We start from the raw sequence: 23,424 nt of genomic DNA on the forward strand, positions 1-23,424 counted from the left end.
AACAGTAAAGGACATGAGTCAATGTATAGTTGTGCGTCGTGGGAGGTTTTGCAGCCTCGTGTGAGCCCGGATAGCTCAGTCGGTAGAGCATTAGGCTTTTAACCTAAGGGCCCAGGTTTCAAGTCCCTGTCCAGGCGGAAATTTTAATACTTTGGTAGCGATTCGTCTGGTAGCGGTGGAGACGCTACAGAAAATAATGCAGCTACGCCGTTTTCTGACACCACAGTGCTTTAAACGGTAGCAGTTGCATGTGTCCGGAGAACACCGCGCTAACGGCAGTCGTGGCCGAGTGGTTAAGGCGTCTGACTCGAAATCAGATTCCCTCTGGGAGCGTAGGTTCGAATCCTATCGGCTGCGTGCGATTTTGCGTAAAGAGGAGCAAACATTTTCGCACACATGTGACATGTGTGGGCGAATGCGGGTGCAAACCAGTGACGCCATTCTCAACAAGACGAAAATTTCCGTTTTAAGAATACTGAGTTTTCGCGACGACCGCTGCTTACTCTGGCTATCGGTTCACCTCACACTGACACTGACGCTGGGACTGCAGAAAGCCGTCGCTGAGATCGTGAGTACACAGATGTGCTCGAAAGTGATGGACAGAGCGAACATCTCATTTTCTTTTTAAGAATCGCAATTTCAATCACTCGAGTGCGGCAAAAGCAGTGGTGCAGCGTTTCTTTTCTTAAGATCTCGCAGCTGCTTGGAGGTATGTCCATCGTTTTAAGACGACAGAAAACTAGCGTCAGCGGTGCGTCAGTGGGAAGTCGGTGAAGTCGCCATTGGAGCCGTAAGCCAGTAATTACGACATGCGAATCACTCGCACACCACGCAGCTGTACGAAAATGCTCGTGCGTGGGTCCGCATAGCTGAGTCGGTAGAGCGTTAGGTTTTCAACCAAAGGGTCCTGGGTTCAAGTCCCTGTCTGGGCGAAAATTAATACACCTGTGTTCAAGTCCCTGTCTGGGCGAAAATTAATACACTTTCGTAACGGCTAATGGAAACTGTACAGGAAAGAGTGAGGCCACGCCGTTTTCTGCCACCAGATTGCTTCTAAAGATGGCGGTTTCAGTTGTCGGGAGTCGCTTCCGCCACCGGCAGTCGTGGCCGAGTGGTTAAGGCGTCTGATTTGAAATCAGATTCCCTCTGGGAGCGTAGGTTCGAGTCCTGCCTACTGCGAAAATTTTCTCGCTCTCAAATGGCGTACGTTCAGCTGCATCCTAGCAGTTGCGTCACTACTAAACACGTGGGTCACCAGCAATGTGCAGTGCTATTTGATCCAGGGCGCAGCGCTACAGTCGCGCCCAGAAGCCGCAGCTCATCTCCGCGTCTCACAGGCGTCCACCAGGTGTTAGTACAAGTGTCGCCTCACTGGGCAGTGCAGATGTGTCCACTTTAGCTTGCAGACGATGACGTGTGAGCTAACGCAAGTCGAATGTTTTACCGTGTGTATCTGCTAGATACTGCCACTCATACGGTGGAGAGACTCACTCCTTCTTGTGTCTCGTTCTCCGCACACGAGTTGCCCCTGGCATCGATATAGCACGGGTTTTCTAGCGTCAGCGAAGTCAATATTACACGAATCGAGTCGACATGTTTGCTTGTTACGATGACGGAAGAAGAAGAAATGTGTGTGTAACTTCACTGCATCGGCTGCTCGCCTTTCAGCGCCCCTGTGTCTTATCAGACGAAGGTGACTGTGAAATTGGCAACGAGGCAGAGTTTAATGAACACATGCAAATGACAACCTTCAACGTCAGCCGAAATAGCTCAGTTGGGAGAGCGTTAGACTGAAGATCTAAAGGTCCCTGGTTCGATCCCGGGTTTCGGCAGGGATTCGTTTTGATGCGACGCCAATGGAATTACTCTGCGTTTGTGATAATGCAACTACCGCTGACAACAAAAATGACTCTCTCCTGTAGCTGTTCTGGTTGTCTAGTGCATGCCATAAGAGGAACTCACTAGACAACTAACTCCCCTAGAAGCAAAAGAATTAAAAATATCCTACCGACTGCATTCCTTTTTCTGTATCAGGTGGTGAAGAACGTCTTCAACGGAACCGTGAAATGAGCGAAAGCGTGAGAAACATTGCATTCGAAATGCTTGTGAATTTTCCAATTGCCCAGTGAGTGTCGACAAAACACGTAAATTCTCTGCTCCAACGTATGAGACGTAACAACTGGTGCAATTTGTTGTTGCATCATGTGCCAGCAGTCTTCGATAGTGTGTTACGAGCTTAGCGCGATAAGTTTGTAGACAGCATTTAGGCGACGTTTTATTTGTTAACGGCCCCATACAGCGATTGCACAACAGTAAAGGACATGAGTCAATGTATAGTTGTGCGTCGTGGGAGGTTTTGCAGCCTCGTGTGAGCCCGGATAGCTCAGTCGGTAGAGCATTAGGCTTTTAACCTAAGGGCCCAGGTTTCAAGTCCCTGTCCAGGCGGAAATTTTAATACTTTGGTAGCGATTCGTCTGGTAGCGGTGGAGACGCTACAGAAAATAATGCAGCTACGCCGTTTTCTGACACCACAGTGCTTTAAACGGTAGCAGTTGCATGTGTCCGGAGAACACCGCGCTAACGGCAGTCGTGGCCGAGTGGTTAAGGCGTCTGACTCGAAATCAGATTCCCTCTGGGAGCGTAGGTTCGAATCCTACCGGCTGCGTGCGATTTTGCGTAAAGAGGAGCAAACATTTTCGCACACATGTGACATGTGTGGGCGAATGCGGGTGCAAACCAGTGACGCCATTCTCAACAAGACGAAAATTTCCGTTTTAAGAATACTGAGTTTTCGCGACGACCGCTGCTTACTCTGGCTATCGGTTCACCTCACACTGACACTGACGCTGGGACTGCAGAAAGCCGTCGCTGAGATCGTGAGTACACAGATGTGCTCGAAAGTGATGGACAGAGCGAACATCTCATTTTCTTTTTAAGAATCGCAATTTCAATCACTCGAGTGCGGCAAAAGCAGTGGTGCAGCGTTTCTTTTCTTAAGATCTCGCAGCTGCTTGGAGGTATGTCCATCGTTTTAAGACGACAGAAAACTAGCGTCAGCGGTGCGTCAGTGGGAAGTCGTTGAAGTCGCCATTGGAGCCGTAAGCCAGTAATTACGACATGCGAATCACTCGCACACCACGCAGCTGTACGAAAATGCTCGTGCGTGGGTCCGCATAGCTGAGTCGGTAGAGCGTTAGGTTTTCAACCAAAGGGTCCTGGGTTCAAGTCCCTGTCTGGGCGAAAATTAATACACCTGTGTTCAAGTCCCTGTCTGGGCGAAAATTAATACACTTTCGTAACGGCTAATGGAAACTGTACAGGAAAGAGTGAGGCCACGCCGTTTTCTGCCACCAGATTGCTTCTAAAGATGGCGGTTTCAGTTGTCGGGAGTCGCTTCCGCCACCGGCAGTCGTGGCCGAGTGGTTAAGGCGTCTGATTTGAAATCAGATTCCCTCTGGGAGCGTAGGTTCGAGTCCTGCCTACTGCGAAAATTTTCTCGCTCTCAAATGGCGTACGTTCAGCTGCATCCTAGCAGTTGCGTCACTACTAAACACGTGGGTCACCAGCAATGTGCAGTGCTATTTGATCCAGGGCGCAGCGCTACAGTCGCGCCCAGAAGCCGCAGCTCATCTCCGCGTCTCACAGGCGTCCACCAGGTGTTAGTACAAGTGTCGCCTCACTGGGCAGTGCAGATGTGTCCACTTTAGCTTGCAGACGATGACGTGTGAGCTAACGCAAGTCGAATGTTTTACCGTGTGTATCTGCTAGATACTGCCACTCATACGGTGGAGAGACTCACTCCTTCTTGTGTCTCGTTCTCCGCACACGAGTTGCCCCTGGCATCGATATAGCACGGGTTTTCTAGCGTCAGCGAAGTCAATATTACACGAATCGAGTCGACATGTTTGCTTGTTACGATGACGGAAGAAGAAGAAATGTGTGTGTAACTTCACTGCATCGGCTGCTCGCCTTTCAGCGCCCCTGTGTCTTATCAGACGAAGGTGACTGTGAAATTGGCAACGAGGCAGAGTTTAATGAACACATGCAAATGACAACCTTCAACGTCAGCCGAAATAGCTCAGTTGGGAGAGCGTTAGACTGAAGATCTAAAGGTCCCTGGTTCGATCCCGGGTTTCGGCAGGGATTCGTTTTGATGCGACGCCAATGGAATTACTCTGCGTTTGTGATAATGCAACTACCGCTGACAACAAAAATGACTCTCTCCTGTAGCTGTTCTGGTTGTCTAGTGCATGCCATAAGAGGAACTCACTAGACAACTAACTCCCCTAGAAGCAAAAGAATTAAAAATATCCTACCGACTGCATTCCTTTTTCTGTATCAGGTGGTGAAGAACGTCTTCAACGGAACCGTGAAATGAGCGAAAGCGTGAGAAACATTGCATTCGAAATGCTTGTGAATTTTCCAATTGCCCAGTGAGTGTCGACAAAACACGTAAATTCTCTGCTCCAACGTATGAGACGTAACAACTGGTGCAATTTGTTGTTGCATCATGTGCCAGCAGTCTTCGATAGTGTGTTACGAGCTTAGCGCGATAAGTTTGTAGACAGCATTTAGGCGACGTTTTATTTGTTAACGGCCCCATACAGCGATTGCACAACAGTAAAGGACATGAGTCAATGTATAGTTGTGCGTCGTGGGAGGTTTTGCAGCCTCGTGTGAGCCCGGATAGCTCAGTCGGTAGAGCATTAGGCTTTTAACCTAAGGGCCCAGGTTTCAAGTCCCTGTCCAGGCGGAAATTTTAATACTTTGGTAGCGATTCGTCTGGTAGCGGTGGAGACGCTACAGAAAATAATGCAGCTACGCCGTTTTCTGACACCACAGTGCTTTAAACGGTAGCAGTTGCATGTGTCCGGAGAACACCGCGCTAACGGCAGTCGTGGCCGAGTGGTTAAGGCGTCTGACTCGAAATCAGATTCCCTCTGGGAGCGTAGGTTCGAATCCTATCGGCTGCGTGCGATTTTGCGTAAAGAGGAGCAAACATTTTCGCACACATGTGACATGTGTGGGCGAATGCGGGTGCAAACCAGTGACGCCATTCTCAACAAGACGAAAATTTCCGTTTTAAGAATACTGAGTTTTCGCGACGACCGCTGCTTACTCTGGCTATCGGTTCACCTCACACTGACACTGACGCTGGGACTGCAGAAAGCCGTCGCTGAGATCGTGAGTACACAGATGTGCTCGAAAGTGATGGACAGAGCGAACATCTCATTTTCTTTTTAAGAATCGCAATTTCAATCACTCGAGTGCGGCAAAAGCAGTGGTGCAGCGTTTCTTTTCTTAAGATCTCGCAGCTGCTTGGAGGTATGTCCATCGTTTTAAGACGACAGAAAACTAGCGTCAGCGGTGCGTCAGTGGGAAGTCGGTGAAGTCGCCATTGGAGCCGTAAGCCAGTAATTACGACATGCGAATCACTCGCACACCACGCAGCTGTACGAAAATGCTCGTGCGTGGGTCCGCATAGCTGAGTCGGTAGAGCGTTAGGTTTTCAACCAAAGGGTCCTGGGTTCAAGTCCCTGTCTGGGCGAAAATTAATACACCTGTGTTCAAGTCCCTGTCTGGGCGAAAATTAATACACTTTCGTAACGGCTAATGGAAACTGTACAGGAAAGAGTGAGGCCACGCCGTTTTCTGCCACCAGATTGCTTCTAAAGATGGCGGTTTCAGTTGTCGGGAGTCGCTTCCGCCACCGGCAGTCGTGGCCGAGTGGTTAAGGCGTCTGATTTGAAATCAGATTCCCTCTGGGAGCGTAGGTTCGAGTCCTGCCTACTGCGAAAATTTTCTCGCTCTCAAATGGCGTACGTTCAGCTGCATCCTAGCAGTTGCGTCACTACTAAACACGTGGGTCACCAGCAATGTGCAGTGCTATTTGATCCAGGGCGCAGCGCTACAGTCGCGCCCAGAAGCCGCAGCTCATCTCCGCGTCTCACAGGCGTCCACCAGGTGTTAGTACAAGTGTCGCCTCACTGGGCAGTGCAGATGTGTCCACTTTAGCTTGCAGACGATGACGTGTGAGCTAACGCAAGTCGAATGTTTTACCGTGCGTATCTGCTAGATACTGCCTCTCATACGGTGGAGAGACTCACTCCTTCTTGTGTCTCGTTCTCCGCACACGAGTTGCCCCTGGCATCGATATAGCACGGGTTTTCTAGCGTCAGCGAAGTCAATATTACACGAATCGAGTCGACATGTTTGCTTGTTACGATGACGGAAGAAGAAGAAATGTGTGTGTAACTTCACTGCATCGGCTGCTCGCCTTTCAGCGCCCCTGTGTCTTATCAGACGAAGGTGACTGTGAAATTGGCAACGAGGCAGAGTTTAATGAACACATGCAAATGACAACCTTCAACGTCAGCCGAAATAGCTCAGTTGGGAGAGCGTTAGACTGAAGATCTAAAGGTCCCTGGTTCGATCCCGGGTTTCGGCAGGGATTCGTTTTGATGCGACGCCAATGGAATTACTCTGCGTTTGTGATAATGCAACTACCGCTGACAACAAAAATGACTCTCTCCTGTAGCTGTTCTGGTTGTCTAGTGCATGCCATAAGAGGAACTCACTAGACAACTAACTCCCCTAGAAGCAAAAGAATTAAAAATATCCTACCGACTGCATTCCTTTTTCTGTATCAGGTGGTGAAGAACGTCTTCAACGGAACCGTGAAATGAGCGAAAGCGTGAGAAACATTGCATTCGAAATGCTTGTGAATTTTCCAATTGCCCAGTGAGTGTCGACAAAACACGTAAATTCTCTGCTCCAACGTATGAGACGTAACAACTGGTGCAATTTGTTGTTGCATCATGTGCCAGCAGTCTTCGATAGTGTGTTACGAGCTTAGCGCGATAAGTTTGTAGACAGCATTTAGGCGACGTTTTATTTGTTAACGGCCCCATACAGCGATTGCACAACAGTAAAGGACATGAGTCAATGTATAGTTGTGCGTCGTGGGAGGTTTTGCAGCCTCGTGTGAGCCCGGATAGCTCAGTCGGTAGAGCATTAGGCTTTTAACCTAAGGGCCCAGGTTTCAAGTCCCTGTCCAGGCGGAAATTTTAATACTTTGGTAGCGATTCGTCTGGTAGCGGTGGAGACGCTACAGAAAATAATGCAGCTACGCCGTTTTCTGACACCACAGTGCTTTAAACGGTAGCAGTTGCATGTGTCCGGAGAACACCGCGCTAACGGCAGTCGTGGCCGAGTGGTAAAGGCGTCTGACTCGAAATCAGATTCCCTCTGGGAGCGTAGGTTCGAATCCTACCGGCTGCGTGCGATTTTGCGTAAAGAGGAGCAAACATTTTCGCACACATGTGACATGTGTGGGCGAATGCGGGTGCAAACCAGTGACGCCATTCTCAACAAGACGAAAATTTCCGTTTTAAGAATACTGAGTTTTCGCGACGACCGCTGCTTACTCTGGCTATCGGTTCACCTCACACTGACACTGACGCTGGGACTGCAGAAAGCCGTCGCTGAGATCGTGAGTACACAGATGTGCTCGAAAGTGATGGACAGAGCGAACATCTCATTTTCTTTTTAAGAATCGCAATTTCAATCACTCGAGTGCGGCAAAAGCAGTGGTGCAGCGTTTCTTTTCTTAAGATCTCGCAGCTGCTTGGAGGTATGTCCATCGTTTTAAGACGACAGAAAACTAGCGTCAGCGGTGCGTCAGTGGGAAGTCGTTGAAGTCGCCATTGGAGCCGTAAGCCAGTAATTACGACATGCGAATCACTCGCACACCACGCAGCTGTACGAAAATGCTCGTGCGTGGGTCCGCATAGCTGAGTCGGTAGAGCGTTAGGTTTTCAACCAAAGGGTCCTGGGTTCAAGTCCCTGTCTGGGCGAAAATTAATACACCTGTGTTCAAGTCCCTGTCTGGGCGAAAATTAATACACTTTCGTAACGGCTAATGGAAACTGTACAGGAAAGAGTGAGGCCACGCCGTTTTCTGCCACCAGATTGCTTCTAAAGATGGCGGTTTCAGTTGTCGGGAGTCGCTTCCGCCACCGGCAGTCGTGGCCGAGTGGTTAAGGCGTCTGATTTGAAATCAGATTCCCTCTGGGAGCGTAGGTTCGAGTCCTGCCTACTGCGAAAATTTTCTCGCTCTCAAATGGCGTACGTTCAGCTGCATCCTAGCAGTTGCGTCACTACTAAACACGTGGGTCACCAGCAATGTGCAGTGCTATTTGATCCAGGGCGCAGCGCTACAGTCGCGCCCAGAAGCCGCAGCTCATCTCCGCGTCTCACAGGCGTCCACCAGGTGTTAGTACAAGTGTCGCCTCACTGGGCAGTGCAGATGTGTCCACTTTAGCTTGCAGACGATGACGTGTGAGCTAACGCAAGTCGAATGTTTTACCGTGTGTATCTGCTAGATACTGCCACTCATACGGTGGAGAGACTCACTCCTTCTTGTGTCTCGTTCTCCGCACACGAGTTGCCCCTGGCATCGATATAGCACGGGTTTTCTAGCGTCAGCGAAGTCAATATTACACGAATCGAGTCGACATGTTTGCTTGTTACGATGACGGAAGAAGAAGAAATGTGTGTGTAACTTCACTGCATCGGCTGCTCGCCTTTCAGCGCCCCTGTGTCTTATCAGACGAAGGTGACTGTGAAATTGGCAACGAGGCAGAGTTTAATGAACACATGCAAATGACAACCTTCAACGTCAGCCGAAATAGCTCAGTTGGGAGAGCGTTAGACTGAAGATCTAAAGGTCCCTGGTTCGATCCCGGGTTTCGGCAGGGATTCGTTTTGATGCGACGCCAATGGAATTACTCTGCGTTTGTGATAATGCAACTACCGCTGACAACAAAAATGACTCTCTCCTGTAGCTGTTCTGGTTGTCTAGTGCATGCCATAAGAGGAACTCACTAGACAACTAACTCCCCTAGAAGCAAAAGAATTAAAAATATCCTACCGACTGCATTCCTTTTTCTGTATCAGGTGGTGAAGAACGTCTTCAACGGAACCGTGAAATGAGCGAAAGCGTGAGAAACATTGCATTCGAAATGCTTGTGAATTTTCCAATTGCCCAGTGAGTGTCGACAAAACACGTAAATTCTCTGCTCCAACGTATGAGACGTAACAACTGGTGCAATTTGTTGTTGCATCATGTGCCAGCAGTCTTCGATAGTGTGTTACGAGCTTAGCGCGATAAGTTTGTAGACAGCATTTAGGCGACGTTTTATTTGTTAACGGCCCCATACAGCGATTGCACAACAGTAAAGGACATGAGTCAATGTATAGTTGTGCGTCGTGGGAGGTTTTGCAGCCTCGTGTGAGCCCGGATAGCTCAGTCGGTAGAGCATTAGGCTTTTAACCTAAGGGCCCAGGTTTCAAGTCCCTGTCCAGGCGGAAATTTTAATACTTTGGTAGCGATTCGTCTGGTAGCGGTGGAGACGCTACAGAAAATAATGCAGCTACGCCGTTTTCTGACACCACAGTGCTTTAAACGGTAGCAGTTGCATGTGTCCGGAGAACACCGCGCTAACGGCAGTCGTGGCCGAGTGGTTAAGGCGTCTGACTCGAAATCAGATTCCCTCTGGGAGCGTAGGTTCGAATCCTATCGGCTGCGTGCGATTTTGCGTAAAGAGGAGCAAACATTTTCGCACACATGTGACATGTGTGGGCGAATGCGGGTGCAAACCAGTGACGCCATTCTCAACAAGACGAAAATTTCCGTTTTAAGAATACTGAGTTTTCGCGACGACCGCTGCTTACTCTGGCTATCGGTTCACCTCACACTGACACTGACGCTGGGACTGCAGAAAGCCGTCGCTGAGATCGTGAGTACACAGATGTGCTCGAAAGTGATGGACAGAGCGAACATCTCATTTTCTTTTTAAGAATCGCAATTTCAATCACTCGAGTGCGGCAAAAGCAGTGGTGCAGCGTTTCTTTTCTTAAGATCTCGCAGCTGCTTGGAGGTATGTCCATCGTTTTAAGACGACAGAAAACTAGCGTCAGCGGTGCGTCAGTGGGAAGTCGGTGAAGTCGCCATTGGAGCCGTAAGCCAGTAATTACGACATGCGAATCACTCGCACACCACGCAGCTGTACGAAAATGCTCGTGCGTGGGTCCGCATAGCTGAGTCGGTAGAGCGTTAGGTTTTCAACCAAAGGGTCCTGGGTTCAAGTCCCTGTCTGGGCGAAAATTAATACACCTGTGTTCAAGTCCCTGTCTGGGCGAAAATTAATACACTTTCGTAACGGCTAATGGAAACTGTACAGGAAAGAGTGAGGCCACGTCGTTTTCTGCCACCAGATTGCTTCTAAAGATGGCGGTTTCAGTTGTCGGGAGTCGCTTCCGCCACCGGCAGTCGTGGCCGAGTGGTTAAGGCGTCTGATTTGAAATCAGATTCCCTCTGGGAGCGTAGGTTCGAGTCCTGCCTACTGCGAAAATTTTCTCGCTCTCAAATGGCGTACGTTCAGCTGCATCCTAGCAGTTGCGTCACTACTAAACACGTGGGTCACCAGCAATGTGCAGTGCTATTTGATCCAGGGCGCAGCGCTACAGTCGCGCCCAGAAGCCGCAGCTCATCTCCGCGTCTCACAGGCGTCCACCAGGTGTTAGTACAAGTGTCGCCTCACTGGGCAGTGCAGATGTGTCCACTTTAGCTTGCAGACGATGACGTGTGAGCTAACGCAAGTCGAATGTTTTACCGTGTGTATCTGCTAGATACTGCCTCTCATACGGTGGAGAGACTCACTCCTTCTTGTGTCTCGTTCTCCGCACACGAGTTGCCCCTGGCATCGATATAGCACGGGTTTTCTAGCGTCAGCGAAGTCAATATTACACGAATCGAGTCGACATGTTTGCTTGTTACGATGACGGAAGAAGAAGAAATGTGTGTGTAACTTCACTGCATCGGCTGCTCGCCTTTCAGCGCCCCTGTGTCTTATCAGACGAAGGTGACTGTGAAATTGGCAACGAGGCAGAGTTTAATGAACACATGCAAATGACAACCTTCAACGTCAGCCGAAATAGCTCAGTTGGGAGAGCGTTAGACTGAAGATCTAAAGGTCCCTGGTTCGATCCCGGGTTTCGGCAGGGATTCGTTTTGATGCGACGCCAATGGAATTACTCTGCGTTTGTGATAATGCAACTACCGCTGACAACAAAAATGACTCTCTCCTGTAGCTGTTCTGGTTGTCTAGTGCATGCCATAAGAGGAACTCACTAGACAACTAACTCCCCTAGAAGCAAAAGAATTAAAAATATCCTACCGACTGCATTCCTTTTTCTGTATCAGGTGGTGAAGAACGTCTTCAACGGAACCGTGAAATGAGCGAAAGCGTGAGAAACATTGCATTCGAAATGCTTGTGAATTTTCCAATTGCCCAGTGAGTGTCGACAAAACACGTAAATTCTCTGCTCCAACGTATGAGACGTAACAACTGGTGCAATTTGTTGTTGCATCATGTGCCAGCAGTCTTCGATAGTGTGTTACGAGCTTAGCGCGATAAGTTTGTAGACAGCATTTAGGCGACGTTTTATTTGTTAACGGCCCCATACAGCGATTGCACAACAGTAAAGGACATGAGTCAATGTATAGTTGTGCGTCGTGGGAGGTTTTGCAGCCTCGTGTGAGCCCGGATAGCTCAGTCGGTAGAGCATTAGGCTTTTAACCTAAGGGCCCAGGTTTCAAGTCCCTGTCCAGGCGGAAATTTTAATACTTTGGTAGCGATTCGTCTGGTAGCGGTGGAGACGCTACAGAAAATAATGCAGCTACGCCGTTTTCTGACACCACAGTGCTTTAAACGGTAGCAGTTGCATGTGTCCGGAGAACACCGCGCTAACGGCAGTCGTGGCCGAGTGGTAAAGGCGTCTGACTCGAAATCAGATTCCCTCTGGGAGCGTAGGTTCGAATCCTACCGGCTGCGTGCGATTTTGCGTAAAGAGGAGCAAACATTTTCGCACACATGTGACATGTGTGGGCGAATGCGGGTGCAAACCAGTGACGCCATTCTCAACAAGACGAAAATTTCCGTTTTAAGAATACTGAGTTTTCGCGACGACCGCTGCTTACTCTGGCTATCGGTTCACCTCACACTGACACTGACGCTGGGACTGCAGAAAGCCGTCGCTGAGATCGTGAGTACACAGATGTGCTCGAAAGTGATGGACAGAGCGAACATCTCATTTTCTTTTTAAGAATCGCAATTTCAATCACTCGAGTGCGGCAAAAGCAGTGGTGCAGCGTTTCTTTTCTTAAGATCTCGCAGCTGCTTGGAGGTATGTCCATCGTTTTAAGACGACAGAAAACTAGCGTCAGCGGTGCGTCAGTGGGAAGTCGTTGAAGTCGCCATTGGAGCCGTAAGCCAGTAATTACGACATGCGAATCACTCGCACACCACGCAGCTGTACGAAAATGCTCGTGCGTGGGTCCGCATAGCTGAGTCGGTAGAGCGTTAGGTTTTCAACCAAAGGGTCCTGGGTTCAAGTCCCTGTCTGGGCGAAAATTAATACACCTGTGTTCAAGTCCCTGTCTGGGCGAAAATTAATACACTTTCGTAACGGCTAATGGAAACTGTACAGGAAAGAGTGAGGCCACGCCGTTTTCTGCCACCAGATTGCTTCTAAAGATGGCGGTTTCAGTTGTCGGGAGTCGCTTCCGCCACCGGCAGTCGTGGCCGAGTGGTTAAGGCGTCTGATTTGAAATCAGATTCCCTCTGGGAGCGTAGGTTCGAGTCCTGCCTACTGCGAAAATTTTCTCGCTCTCAAATGGCGTACGTTCAGCTGCATCCTAGCAGTTGCGTCACTACTAAACACGTGGGTCACCAGCAATGTGCAGTGCTATTTGATCCAGGGCGCAGCGCTACAGTCGCGCCCAGAAGCCGCAGCTCATCTCCGCGTCTCACAGGCGTCCACCAGGTGTTAGTACAAGTGTCGCCTCACTGGGCAGTGCAGATGTGTCCACTTTAGCTTGCAGACGATGACGTGTGAGCTAACGCAAGTCGAATGTTTTACCGTGTGTATCTGCTAGATACTGCCTCTCATACGGTGGAGAGACTCACTCCTTCTTGTGTCTCGTTCTCCGCACACGAGTTGCCCCTGGCATCGATATAGCACGGGTTTTCTAGCGTCAGCGAAGTCAATATTACACGAATCGAGTCGACATGTTTGCTTGTTACGATGACGGAAGAAGAAGAAATGTGTGTGTAACTTCACTGCATCGGCTGCTCGCCTTTCAGCGCCCCTGTGTCTTATCAGACGAAGGTGACTGTGAAATTGGCAACGAGGCAGAGTTTAATGAACACATGCAAATGACAACCTTCAACGTCAGCCGAAATAGCTCAGTTGGAAGAGCGTTAGACTGAAGATCTAAAGGTCCCTGGTTCGATCCCGGGTTTCGGCAGGGATTCGTTTTGATGCGACGCCAATGGAATTACTCTGCGTTTGTGATAATGCAACTACCGCTGACAACAAAAATGACTCTCTCCTGTAGCTGTTCTGGTTGTCTAGTGCATGCCATAAGAGGAACTCACTAGACAACTAACTCCCCTAGAAGCAAAAGAATTAAAAATATCCTACCGACTGCATTCCTTTTTCTGTATCAGGTGGTGAAGAACGTCTTCAACGGAACCGTGAAATGAGCGAAAGCGTGAGAAACATTGCATTCGAAATGCTTGTGAATTTTCCAATTGCCCAGTGAGTGTCGACAAAACACGTAAATTCTCTGCTCCAACGTATGAGACGTAACAACTGGTGCAATTTGTTGTTGCATCATGTGCCAGCAGTCTTCGATAGTGTGTTACGAGCTTAGCGCGATAAGTTTGTAGACAGCATTTAGGCGACGTTTTATTTGTTAACGGCCCCATACAGCGATTGCACAACAGTAAAGGACATGAGTCAATGTATAGTTGTGCGTCGTGGGAGGTTTTGCAGCCTCGTGTGAGCCCGGATAGCTCAGTCGGTAGAGCATTAGGCTTTTAACCTAAGGGCCCAGGTTTCAAGTCCCTGTCCAGGCGGAAATTTTAATACTTTGGTAGCGATTCGTCTGGTAGCGGTGGAGACGCTACAGAAAATAATGCAGCTACGCCGTTTTCTGACACCACAGTGCTTTAAACGGTAGCAGTTGCATGTGTCCGGAGAACACCGCGCTAACGGCAGTCGTGGCCGAGTGGTAAAGGCGTCTGACTCGAAATCAGATTCCCTCTGGGAGCGTAGGTTCGAATCCTACCGGCTGCGTGCGATTTTGCGTAAAGAGGAGCAAACATTTTCGCACACATGTGACATGTGTGGGCGAATGCGGGTGCAAACCAGTGACGCCATTCTCAACAAGACGAAAATTTCCGTTTTAAGAATACTGAGTTTTCGCGACGACCGCTGCTTACTCTGGCTATCGGTTCACCTCACACTGACACTGACGCTGGGACTGCAGAAAGCCGTCGCTGAGATCGTGAGTACACAGATGTGCTCGAAAGTGATGGACAGAGCGAACATCTCATTTTCTTTTTAAGAATCGCAATTTCAATCACTCGAGTGCGGCAAAAGCAGTGGTGCAGCGTTTCTTTTCTTAAGATCTCGCAGCTGCTTGGAGGTATGTCCATCGTTTTAAGACGACAGAAAACTAGCGTCAGCGGTGCGTCAGTGGGAAGTCGTTGAAGTCGCCATTGGAGCCGTAAGCCAGTAATTACGACATGCGAATCACTCGCACACCACGCAGCTGTACGAAAATGCTCGTGCGTGGGTCCGCATAGCTGAGTCGGTAGAGCGTTAGGTTTTCAACCAAAGGGTCCTGGGTTCAAGTCCCTGTCTGGGCGAAAATTAATACACCTGTGTTCAAGTCCCTGTCTGGGCGAAAATTAATACACTTTCGTAACGGCTAATGGAAACTGTACAGGAAAGAGTGAGGCCACGCCGTTTTCTGCCACCAGATTGCTTCTAAAGATGGCGGTTTCAGTTGTCGGGAGTCGCTTCCGCCACCGGCAGTCGTGGCCGAGTGGTTAAGGCGTCTGATTTGAAATCAGATTCCCTCTGGGAGCGTAGGTTCGAGTCCTGCCTACTGCGAAAATTTTCTCGCTCTCAAATGGCGTACGTTCAGCTGCATCCTAGCAGTTGCGTCACTACTAAACACGTGGGTCACCAGCAATGTGCAGTGCTATTTGATCCAGGGCGCAGCGCTACAGTCGCGCCCAGAAGCCGCAGCTCATCTCCGCGTCTCACAGGCGTCCACCAGGTGTTAGTACAAGTGTCGCCTCACTGGGCAGTGCAGATGTGTCCACTTTAGCTTGCAGACGATGACGTGTGAGCTAACGCAAGTCGAATGTTTTACCGTGTGTATCTGCTAGATACTGCCTCTCATACGGTGGAGAGACTCACTCCTTCTTGTGTCTCGTTCTCCGCACACGAGTTGCCCCTGGCATCGATATAGCACGGGTTTTCTAGCGTCAGCGAAGTCAATATTACACGAATCGAGTCGACATGTTTGCTTGTTACGATGACGGAAGAAGAAGAAATGTGTGTGTAACTTCACTGCATCGGCTGCTCGCCTTTCAGCGCCCCTGTGTCTTATCAGACGAAGGTGACTGTGAAATTGGCAACGAGGCAGAGTTTAATGAACACATGCAAATGACAACCTTCAACGTCAGCCGAAATAGCTCAGTTGGAAGAGCGTTAGACTGAAGATCTAAAGGTCCCTGGTTCGATCCCGGGTTTCGGCAGGGATTCGTTTTGATGCGACGCCAATGGAATTACTCTGCGTTTGTGATAATGCAACTACCGCTGACAACAAAAATGACTCTCTCCTGTAGCTGTTCTGGTTGTCTAGTGCATGCCATAAGAGGAACTCACTAGACAACTAACTCCCCTAGAAGCAAAAGAATTAAAAATATCCTACCGACTGCATTCCTTTTTCTGTATCAGGTGGTGAAGAACGTCTTCAACGGAACCGTGAAATGAGCGAAAGCGTGAGAAACATTGCATTCGAAATGCTTGTGAATTTTCCAATTGCCCAGTGAGTGTCGACAAAACACGTAAATTCTCTGCTCCAACGTATGAGACGTAACAACTGGTGCAATTTGTTGTTGCATCATGTGCCAGCAGTCTTCGATAGTGTGTTACGAGCTTAGCGCGATAAGTTTGTAGACAGCATTTAGGCGACGTTTTATTTGTTAACGGCCCCATACAGCGATTGCACAACAGTAAAGGACATGAGTCAATGTATAGTTGTGCGTCGTGGGAGGTTTTGCAGCCTCGTGTGAGCCCGGATAGCTCAGTCGGTAGAGCATTAGGCTTTTAACCTAAGGGCCCAGGTTTCAAGTCCCTGTCCAGGCGGAAATTTTAATACTTTGGTAGCGATTCGTCTGGTAGCGGTGGAGACGCTACAGAAAATAATGCAGCTACGCCGTTTTCTGACACCACAGTGCTTTAAACGGTAGCAGTTGCATGTGTCCGGAGAACACCGCGCTAACGGCAGTCGTGGCCGAGTGGTAAAGGCGTCTGACTCGAAATCAGATTCCCTCTGGGAGCGTAGGTTCGAATCCTACCGGCTGCGTGCGATTTTGCGTAAAGAGGAGCAAACATTTTCGCACACATGTGACATGTGTGGGCGAATGCGGGTGCAAACCAGTGACGCCATTCTCAACAAGACGAAAATTTCCGTTTTAAGAATACTGAGTTTTCGCGACGACCGCTGCTTACTCTGGCTATCGGTTCACCTCACACTGACACTGACGCTGGGACTGCAGAAAGCCGTCGCTGAGATCGTGAGTACACAGATGTGCTCGAAAGTGATGGACAGAGCGAACATCTCATTTTCTTTTTAAGAATCGCAATTTCAATCACTCGAGTGCGGCAAAAGCAGTGGTGCAGCGTTTCTTTTCTTAAGATCTCGCAGCTGCTTGGAGGTATGTCCATCGTTTTAAGACGACAGAAAACTAGCGTCAGCGGTGCGTCAGTGGGAAGTCGTTGAAGTCGCCATTGGAGCCGTAAGCCAGTAATTACGACATGCGAATCACTCGCACACCACGCAGCTGTACGAAAATGCTCGTGCGTGGGTCCGCATAGCTGAGTCGGTAGAGCGTTAGGTTTTCAACCAAAGGGTCCTGGGTTCAAGTCCCTGTCTGGGCGAAAATTAATACACCTGTGTTCAAGTCCCTGTCTGGGCGAAAATTAATACACTTTCGTAACGGCTAATGGAAACTGTACAGGAAAGAGTGAGGCCACGCCGTTTTCTGCCACCAGATTGCTTCTAAAGATGGCGGTTTCAGTTGTCGGGAGTCGCTTCCGCCACCGGCAGTCGTGGCCGAGTGGTTAAGGCGTCTGATTTGAAATCAGATTCCCTCTGGGAGCGTAGGTTCGAGTCCTGCCTACTGCGAAAATTTTCTCGCTCTCAAATGGCGTACGTTCAGCTGCATCCTAGCAGTTGCGTCACTACTAAACACGTGGGTCACCAGCAATGTGCAGTGCTATTTGATCCAGGGCGCAGCGCTACAGTCGCGCCCAGAAGCCGCAGCTCATCTCCGCGTCTCACAGGCGTCCACCAGGTGTTAGTACAAGTGTCGCCTCACTGGGCAGTGCAGATGTGTCCACTTTAGCTTGCAGACGATGACGTGTGAGCTAACGCAAGTCGAATGTTTTACCGTGTGTATCTGCTAGATACTGCCACTCATACGGTGGAGAGACTCACTCCTTCTTGTGTCTCGTTCTCCGCACACGAGTTGCCCCTGGCATCGATATAGCACGGGTTTTCTAGCGTCAGCGAAGTCAATATTACACGAATCGAGTCGACATGTTTGCTTGTTACGATGACGGAAGAAGAAGAAATGTGTGTGTAACTTCACTGCATCGGCTGCTCGCCTTTCAGCGCCCCTGTGTCTTATCAGACGAAGGTGACTGTGAAATTGGCAACGAGGCAGAGTTTAATGAACACATGCAAATGACAACCTTCAACGTCAGCCGAAATAGCTCAGTTGGGAGAGCGTTAGACTGAAGATCTAAAGGTCCCTGGTTCGATCCCGGGTTTCGGCAGGGATTCGTTTTGATGCGACGCCAATGGAATTACTCTGCGTTTGTGATAATGCAACTACCGCTGACAACAAAAATGACTCTCTCCTGTAGCTGTTCTGGTTGTCTAGTGCATGCCATAAGAGGAACTCACTAGACAACTAACTCCCCTAGAAGCAAAAGAATTAAAAATATCCTACCGACTGCATTCCTTTTTCTGTGTCAGGTGGTGAAGAACGTCTTCAACGGAACCGTGAAATGAGCGAAAGCGTGGGAAACATTGCATTCGAAATGCTTGTGAATTTTCCAATTGCCCAGTGAGTGTCGACAAAACACGTAAATTCTCTGCTCCAACGTATGAGACGTAACAACTGGTGCAATTTGTTGTTGCATCATGTGCCAGCAGTCTTCGATAGTGTGTTACGAGCTTAGCGCGATAAGTTTGTAGACAGCATTTAGGCGACGTTTTATTTGTTAACGGCCCCATACAGCGATTGCACAACAGTAAAGGACATGAGTCAATGTATAGTTGTGCGTCGTGGGAGGTTTTGCAGCCTCATGTGAGCCCGGATAGCTCAGTCGGTAGAGCATTAGGCTTTTAACCTAAGGGCCCAGGTTTCAAGTCCCTGTCCAGGCGGAAATTTTAATACTTTGGTAGCGATTCGTCTGGTAGCGGTGGAGACGCTACAGAAAATAATGCAGCTACGCCGTTTTCTGACACCACAGTGCTTTAAACGGTAGCAGTTGCATGTGTCCGGAGAACACCGCGCTAACGGCAGTCGTGGCCGAGTGGTTAAGGCGTCTGACTCGAAATCAGATTCCCTCTGGGAGCGTAGGTTCGAATCCTACCGGCTGCGTGCGATTTTGCGTAAAGAGGAGCAAACATTTTCGCACACATGTGACATGTGTGGGCGAATGCGGGTGCAAACCAGTGACGCCATTCTCAACAAGACGAAAATTTCCGTTTTAAGAATACTGAGTTTTCGCGACGACCGCTGCTTACTCTGGCTATCGGTTCACCTCACACTGACACTGACGCTGGGACTGCAGAAAGCCGTCGCTGAGATCGTGAGTACACAGATGTGCTCGAAAGTGATGGACACAGCGAACATCTCATTTTCTTTTTAAGAATCGCAATTTCAATCACTCGAGTGCGGCAAAAGCAGTGGTGCAGCGTTTCTTTTCTTAAGATCTCGCAGCTGCTTGGAGGTATGTCCATCGTTTTAAGACGACAGAAAACTAGCGTCAGCGGTGCGTCAGTGGGAAGTCGGTGAAGTCGCCATTGGAGCCGTAAGCCAGTAATTACGACATGCGAATCACTCGCACACCACGCAGCTGTACGAAAATGCTCGTGCGTGGGTCCGCATAGCTGAGTCGGTAGAGCGTTAGGTTTTCAACCAAAGGGTCCTGGGTTCAAGTCCCTGTCTGGGCGAAAATTAATACACCTGTGTTCAAGTCCCTGTCTGGGCGAAAATTAATACACTTTCGTAACGGCTAATGGAAACTGTACAGGAAAGAGTGAGGCCACGCCGTTTTCTGCCACCAGATTGCTTCTAAAGATGGCGGTTTCAGTTGTCGGGAGTCGCTTCCGCCACCGGCAGTCGTGGCCGAGTGGTTAAGGCGTCTGATTTGAAATCAGATTCCCTCTGGGAGCGTAGGTTCGAGTCCTGCCTACTGCGAAAATTTCTCGCTCTCAATGGCGTACGTTCAGCTGCATCCTAGCAGTTGCGTCACTACTAAACACGTGGGTCACCAGCAATGTGCAGTGCTATTTGATCCAGGGCGCAGCGCTACAGTCGCGCCCAGAAGCCGCAGCTCATCTCCGCGTCTCACAGGCGTCCACCAGGTGTTAGTACAAGTGTCGCCTCACTGGGCAGTGCAGATGTGTCCACTTTAGCTTGCAGACGATGACGTGTGAGCTAACGCAAGTCGAATGTTTTACCGTGTGTATCTGCTAGATACTGCCACTCATACGGTGGAGAGACTCACTCCTTCTTGTGTCTCGTTCTCCGCACACGAGTTGCCCCTGGCATCGATATAGCACGGGTTTTCTAGCGTCAGCGAAGTCAATATTACACGAATCGAGTCGACATGTTTGCTTGTTACGATGACGGAAGAAGAAGAAATGTGTGTGTAACTTCACTGCATCGGCTGCTCGCCTTTCAGCGCCCCTGTGTCTTATCAGACGAAGGTGACTGTGAAATTGGCAACGAGGCAGAGTTTAATGAACACATGCAAATGACAACCTTCAACGTCAGCCGAAATAGCTCTCAGTTGGGAGAGCGTTAGACTGAAGATCTAAAGGTCCCTGGTTCGATCCCGGGTTTCGGCAGGGATTCGTTTTGATGCGACGCCAATGGAATTACTCTGCGTTTGTGATAATGCAACTACCGCTGACAACAAAAATGACTCTCTCCTGTAGCTGTTCTGGTTGTCTAGTGCATGCCATAAGAGGAACTCACTAGACAACTAACTCCCCTAGAAGCAAAAGAATTAAAAATATCCTACCGACTGCATTCCTTTTTCTGTATCAGGTGGTGAAGAACGTCTTCAACGGAACCGTGAAATGAGCGAAAGCGTGAGAGACATTGCATTCGAAATGCTTGTGAATTTTCCAATTGCCCAGTGAGTGTCGACAAAACACGTAAATTCTCTGCTCCAACGTATGAGACGTAACAACTGGTGCAATTTGTTGTTGCATCATGTGCCAGCAGTCTTCGATAGTGTGTTACGAGCTTAGCGCGATAAGTTTGTAGACAGCATTTAGGCGACGTTTTATTTGTTAACGGCCCCATACAGCGATTGCACAACAGTAAAGGACATGAGTCAATGTATAGTTGTGCGTCGTGGGAGGTTTTGCAGCCTCGTGTGAGCCCAGATAGCTCAGTCGGTAGAGCATTAGGCTTATAACCTAAGGGCCCAGGTTTCAAGTCCCTGTCCAGGCGGAAATTTTAATACTTTGGTAGCGATTCGTCTGGTAGCGGTGGAGACGCTACAGAAAATAATGCAGCTACGCCGTTTTCTGACACCACAGTGCTTTAAACGGTAGCAGTTGCATGTGTCCGGAGAACACCGCGCTAACGGCAGTCGTGGCCGAGTGGTTAAGGCGTCTGACTCGAAATCAGATTCCCTCTGGGAGCGTAGGTTCGAATCCTATCGGCTGCGTGCGATTTTGCGTAAAGAGGAGCAAACATTTTCGCACACATGTGACATGTGTGGGCGAATGCGGGTGCAAACCAGTGACGCCATTCTCAACAAGACGAAAATTTCCGTTTTAAGAATACTGAGTTTTCGCGACGACCGCTGCTTACTCTGGCTATCGGTTCACCTCACACTGACACTGACGCTGGGACTGCAGAAAGCCGTCGCTGAGATCGTGAGTACACAGATGTGCTCGAAAGTGATGGACACAGCGAACATCTCATTTTCTTTTTAAGAATCGCAATTTCAATCACTCGAGTGCGGCAAAAGCAGTGGTGCAGCGTTTCTTTTCTTAAGATCTCGCAGCTGCTTGGAGGTATGTCCATCGTTTTAAGACGACAGAAAACTAGCGTCAGCGGTGCGTCAGTGGGAAGTCGGTGAAGTCGCCATTGGAGCCGTAAGCCAGTAATTACGACATGCGAATCACTCGCACACCACGCAGCTGTACGAAAATGCTCGTGCGTGGGTCCGCATAGCTGAGTCGGTAGAGCGTTAGGTTTTCAACCAAAGGGTCCTGGGTTCAAGTCCCTGTCTGGGCGAAAATTAATACACCTGTGTTCAAGTCCCTGTCTGGGCGAAAATTAATACACTTTCGTAACGGCTAATGGAAACTGTACAGGAAAGAGTGAGGCCACGCCGTTTTCTGCCACCAGATTGCTTCTAAAGATGGCGGTTTCAGTTGTCGGGAGTCGCTTCCGCCACCGGCAGTCGTGGCCGAGTGGTTAAGGCGTCTGATTTGAAATCAGATTCCCTCTGGGAGCGTAGGTTCGAGTCCTGCCTACTGCGAAAATTTTCTCGCTCTCAAATGGCGTACGTTCAGCTGCATCCTAGCAGTTGCGTCACTACTAAACACGTGGGTCACCAGCAATGTGCAGTGCTATTTGATCCAGGGCGCAGCGCTACAGTCGCGCCCAGAAGCCGCAGCTCATCTCCGCGTCTCACAGGCGTCCACCAGGTGTTAGTACAAGTGTCGCCTCACTGGGCAGTGCAGATGTGTCCACTTTAGCTTGCAGACGATGACGTGTGAGCTAACGCAAGTCGAATGTTTTACCGTGTGTATCTGCTAGATACTGCCACTCATACGGTGGAGAGACTCACTCCTTCTTGTGTCTCGTTCTCCGCACACGAGTTGCCCCTGGCATCGATATAGCACGGGTTTTCTAGCGTCAGCGAAGTCAATATTACACGAATCGAGTCGACATGTTTGCTTGTTACGATGACGGAAGAAGAAGAAATGTGTGTGTAACTTCACTGCATCGGCTGCTCGCCTTTCAGCGCCCCTGTGTCTTATCAGACGAAGGTGACTGTGAAATTGGCAACGAGGCAGAGTTTAATGAACACATGCAAATGACAACCTTCAACGTCAGCCGAAATAGCTCAGTTGGGAGAGCGTTAGACTGAAGATCTAAAGGTCCCTGGTTCGATCCCGGGTTTCGGCAGGGATTCGTTTTGATGCGACGCCAATGGAATTACTCTGCGTTTGTGATAATGCAACTACCGCTGACAACAAAAATGACTCTCTCCTGTAGCTGTTCTGGTTGTCTAGTGCATGCCATAAGAGGAACTCACTAGACAACTAACTCCCCTAGAAGCAAAAGAATTAAAAATATCCTACCGACTGCATTCCTTTTTCTGTATCAGGTGGTGAAGAACGTCTTCAACGGAACCGTGAAATGAGCGAAAGCGTGAGAGACATTGCATTCGAAATGCTTGTGAATTTTCCAATTGCCCAGTGAGTGTCGACAAAACACGTAAATTCTCTGCTCCAACGTATGAGACGTAACAACTGGTGCAATTTGTTGTTGCATCATGTGCCAGCAGTCTTCGATAGTGTGTTACGAGCTTAGCGCGATAAGTTTGTAGACAGCATTTAGGCGACGTTTTATTTGTTAACGGCCCCATACAGCGATTGCACAACAGTAAAGGACATGAGTCAATGTATAGTTGTGCGTCGTGGGAGGTTTTGCAGCCTCGTGTGAGCCCAGATAGCTCAGTCGGTAGAGCATTAGGCTTATAACCTAAGGGCCCAGGTTTCAAGTCCCTGTCCAGGCGGAAATTTTAATACTTTGGTAGCGATTCGTCTGGTAGCGGTGGAGACGCTACAGAAAATAATGCAGCTACGCCGTTTTCTGACACCACAGTGCTTTAAACGGTAGCAGTTGCATGTGTCCGGAGAACACCGCGCTAACGGCAGTCGTGGCCGAGTGGTTAAGGCGTCTGACTCGAAATCAGATTCCCTCTGGGAGCGTAGGTTCGAAT

The 23,424-nt window shown here is 49.2% G+C and overlaps 41 non-coding genes across 41 annotated transcripts; all 41 read left to right on the plus strand.

Annotated features, from left to right (window-relative positions):
- Positions 1-64: 64 nt before the first annotated feature.
- Positions 65-137, plus strand: Trnak-uuu. Its single transcript has one exon. It is a non-coding gene; the product is annotated as a tRNA-Lys (tRNA).
- A 138-nt stretch (positions 138-275) lies between these two features.
- Positions 276-357, plus strand: Trnas-cga. Its single transcript has one exon. It is a non-coding gene; the product is annotated as a tRNA-Ser (tRNA).
- A 740-nt stretch (positions 358-1,097) lies between these two features.
- Positions 1,098-1,179, plus strand: Trnas-uga. The gene has a single exon. It is a non-coding gene; the product is annotated as a tRNA-Ser (tRNA).
- Positions 1,180-1,759: 580 nt separating this feature from the next.
- Trnaf-gaa lies at positions 1,760-1,832 on the plus strand. Its single transcript has one exon. It is a non-coding gene; the product is annotated as a tRNA-Phe (tRNA).
- A 540-nt stretch (positions 1,833-2,372) lies between these two features.
- On the plus strand, positions 2,373-2,445 carry Trnak-uuu. Its single transcript has one exon. It is a non-coding gene; the product is annotated as a tRNA-Lys (tRNA).
- A 138-nt stretch (positions 2,446-2,583) lies between these two features.
- Positions 2,584-2,665, plus strand: Trnas-cga. Its single transcript has one exon. It is a non-coding gene; the product is annotated as a tRNA-Ser (tRNA).
- A 740-nt stretch (positions 2,666-3,405) lies between these two features.
- Positions 3,406-3,487, plus strand: Trnas-uga. The gene has a single exon. It is a non-coding gene; the product is annotated as a tRNA-Ser (tRNA).
- A 580-nt stretch (positions 3,488-4,067) lies between these two features.
- Trnaf-gaa lies at positions 4,068-4,140 on the plus strand. Its single transcript has one exon. It is a non-coding gene; the product is annotated as a tRNA-Phe (tRNA).
- A 540-nt stretch (positions 4,141-4,680) lies between these two features.
- Trnak-uuu lies at positions 4,681-4,753 on the plus strand. The gene has a single exon. It is a non-coding gene; the product is annotated as a tRNA-Lys (tRNA).
- Positions 4,754-4,891: 138 nt separating this feature from the next.
- Trnas-cga lies at positions 4,892-4,973 on the plus strand. The gene has a single exon. It is a non-coding gene; the product is annotated as a tRNA-Ser (tRNA).
- Positions 4,974-5,713: 740 nt separating this feature from the next.
- Positions 5,714-5,795, plus strand: Trnas-uga. The gene has a single exon. It is a non-coding gene; the product is annotated as a tRNA-Ser (tRNA).
- Positions 5,796-6,375: 580 nt separating this feature from the next.
- Positions 6,376-6,448, plus strand: Trnaf-gaa. Its single transcript has one exon. It is a non-coding gene; the product is annotated as a tRNA-Phe (tRNA).
- Positions 6,449-6,988: 540 nt separating this feature from the next.
- Positions 6,989-7,061, plus strand: Trnak-uuu. The gene has a single exon. It is a non-coding gene; the product is annotated as a tRNA-Lys (tRNA).
- Positions 7,062-7,199: 138 nt separating this feature from the next.
- On the plus strand, positions 7,200-7,281 carry Trnas-cga. The gene has a single exon. It is a non-coding gene; the product is annotated as a tRNA-Ser (tRNA).
- Positions 7,282-8,021: 740 nt separating this feature from the next.
- Positions 8,022-8,103, plus strand: Trnas-uga. The gene has a single exon. It is a non-coding gene; the product is annotated as a tRNA-Ser (tRNA).
- Positions 8,104-8,683: 580 nt separating this feature from the next.
- On the plus strand, positions 8,684-8,756 carry Trnaf-gaa. The gene has a single exon. It is a non-coding gene; the product is annotated as a tRNA-Phe (tRNA).
- Positions 8,757-9,296: 540 nt separating this feature from the next.
- Positions 9,297-9,369, plus strand: Trnak-uuu. The gene has a single exon. It is a non-coding gene; the product is annotated as a tRNA-Lys (tRNA).
- Positions 9,370-9,507: 138 nt separating this feature from the next.
- Positions 9,508-9,589, plus strand: Trnas-cga. The gene has a single exon. It is a non-coding gene; the product is annotated as a tRNA-Ser (tRNA).
- A 740-nt stretch (positions 9,590-10,329) lies between these two features.
- On the plus strand, positions 10,330-10,411 carry Trnas-uga. The gene has a single exon. It is a non-coding gene; the product is annotated as a tRNA-Ser (tRNA).
- A 580-nt stretch (positions 10,412-10,991) lies between these two features.
- Positions 10,992-11,064, plus strand: Trnaf-gaa. Its single transcript has one exon. It is a non-coding gene; the product is annotated as a tRNA-Phe (tRNA).
- A 540-nt stretch (positions 11,065-11,604) lies between these two features.
- Positions 11,605-11,677, plus strand: Trnak-uuu. The gene has a single exon. It is a non-coding gene; the product is annotated as a tRNA-Lys (tRNA).
- A 138-nt stretch (positions 11,678-11,815) lies between these two features.
- On the plus strand, positions 11,816-11,897 carry Trnas-cga. Its single transcript has one exon. It is a non-coding gene; the product is annotated as a tRNA-Ser (tRNA).
- Positions 11,898-12,637: 740 nt separating this feature from the next.
- Positions 12,638-12,719, plus strand: Trnas-uga. The gene has a single exon. It is a non-coding gene; the product is annotated as a tRNA-Ser (tRNA).
- A 580-nt stretch (positions 12,720-13,299) lies between these two features.
- Trnaf-gaa lies at positions 13,300-13,372 on the plus strand. Its single transcript has one exon. It is a non-coding gene; the product is annotated as a tRNA-Phe (tRNA).
- Positions 13,373-13,912: 540 nt separating this feature from the next.
- Positions 13,913-13,985, plus strand: Trnak-uuu. The gene has a single exon. It is a non-coding gene; the product is annotated as a tRNA-Lys (tRNA).
- A 138-nt stretch (positions 13,986-14,123) lies between these two features.
- Positions 14,124-14,205, plus strand: Trnas-cga. The gene has a single exon. It is a non-coding gene; the product is annotated as a tRNA-Ser (tRNA).
- A 740-nt stretch (positions 14,206-14,945) lies between these two features.
- On the plus strand, positions 14,946-15,027 carry Trnas-uga. The gene has a single exon. It is a non-coding gene; the product is annotated as a tRNA-Ser (tRNA).
- A 580-nt stretch (positions 15,028-15,607) lies between these two features.
- Positions 15,608-15,680, plus strand: Trnaf-gaa. The gene has a single exon. It is a non-coding gene; the product is annotated as a tRNA-Phe (tRNA).
- A 540-nt stretch (positions 15,681-16,220) lies between these two features.
- Positions 16,221-16,293, plus strand: Trnak-uuu. The gene has a single exon. It is a non-coding gene; the product is annotated as a tRNA-Lys (tRNA).
- A 138-nt stretch (positions 16,294-16,431) lies between these two features.
- On the plus strand, positions 16,432-16,513 carry Trnas-cga. Its single transcript has one exon. It is a non-coding gene; the product is annotated as a tRNA-Ser (tRNA).
- Positions 16,514-17,253: 740 nt separating this feature from the next.
- Positions 17,254-17,335, plus strand: Trnas-uga. Its single transcript has one exon. It is a non-coding gene; the product is annotated as a tRNA-Ser (tRNA).
- Positions 17,336-17,915: 580 nt separating this feature from the next.
- Trnaf-gaa lies at positions 17,916-17,988 on the plus strand. The gene has a single exon. It is a non-coding gene; the product is annotated as a tRNA-Phe (tRNA).
- A 540-nt stretch (positions 17,989-18,528) lies between these two features.
- Positions 18,529-18,601, plus strand: Trnak-uuu. The gene has a single exon. It is a non-coding gene; the product is annotated as a tRNA-Lys (tRNA).
- A 138-nt stretch (positions 18,602-18,739) lies between these two features.
- Positions 18,740-18,821, plus strand: Trnas-cga. The gene has a single exon. It is a non-coding gene; the product is annotated as a tRNA-Ser (tRNA).
- Positions 18,822-19,561: 740 nt separating this feature from the next.
- Trnas-uga lies at positions 19,562-19,643 on the plus strand. Its single transcript has one exon. It is a non-coding gene; the product is annotated as a tRNA-Ser (tRNA).
- A 578-nt stretch (positions 19,644-20,221) lies between these two features.
- On the plus strand, positions 20,222-20,296 carry Trnaf-gaa. The gene has a single exon. It is a non-coding gene; the product is annotated as a tRNA-Phe (tRNA).
- Positions 20,297-20,836: 540 nt separating this feature from the next.
- On the plus strand, positions 20,837-20,909 carry Trnai-uau. Its single transcript has one exon. It is a non-coding gene; the product is annotated as a tRNA-Ile (tRNA).
- Positions 20,910-21,047: 138 nt separating this feature from the next.
- Positions 21,048-21,129, plus strand: Trnas-cga. Its single transcript has one exon. It is a non-coding gene; the product is annotated as a tRNA-Ser (tRNA).
- A 740-nt stretch (positions 21,130-21,869) lies between these two features.
- On the plus strand, positions 21,870-21,951 carry Trnas-uga. The gene has a single exon. It is a non-coding gene; the product is annotated as a tRNA-Ser (tRNA).
- Positions 21,952-22,531: 580 nt separating this feature from the next.
- Positions 22,532-22,604, plus strand: Trnaf-gaa. The gene has a single exon. It is a non-coding gene; the product is annotated as a tRNA-Phe (tRNA).
- A 540-nt stretch (positions 22,605-23,144) lies between these two features.
- Trnai-uau lies at positions 23,145-23,217 on the plus strand. Its single transcript has one exon. It is a non-coding gene; the product is annotated as a tRNA-Ile (tRNA).
- The last annotated feature ends 207 nt before the right edge of the window (positions 23,218-23,424 follow it).

Source organism: Schistocerca americana, unplaced genomic scaffold (assembly GCF_021461395.2).
Source record: "Schistocerca americana isolate TAMUIC-IGC-003095 unplaced genomic scaffold, iqSchAmer2.1 HiC_scaffold_477, whole genome shotgun sequence".
Taxonomy (NCBI): domain Eukaryota; kingdom Metazoa; phylum Arthropoda; class Insecta; order Orthoptera; family Acrididae; genus Schistocerca; species Schistocerca americana.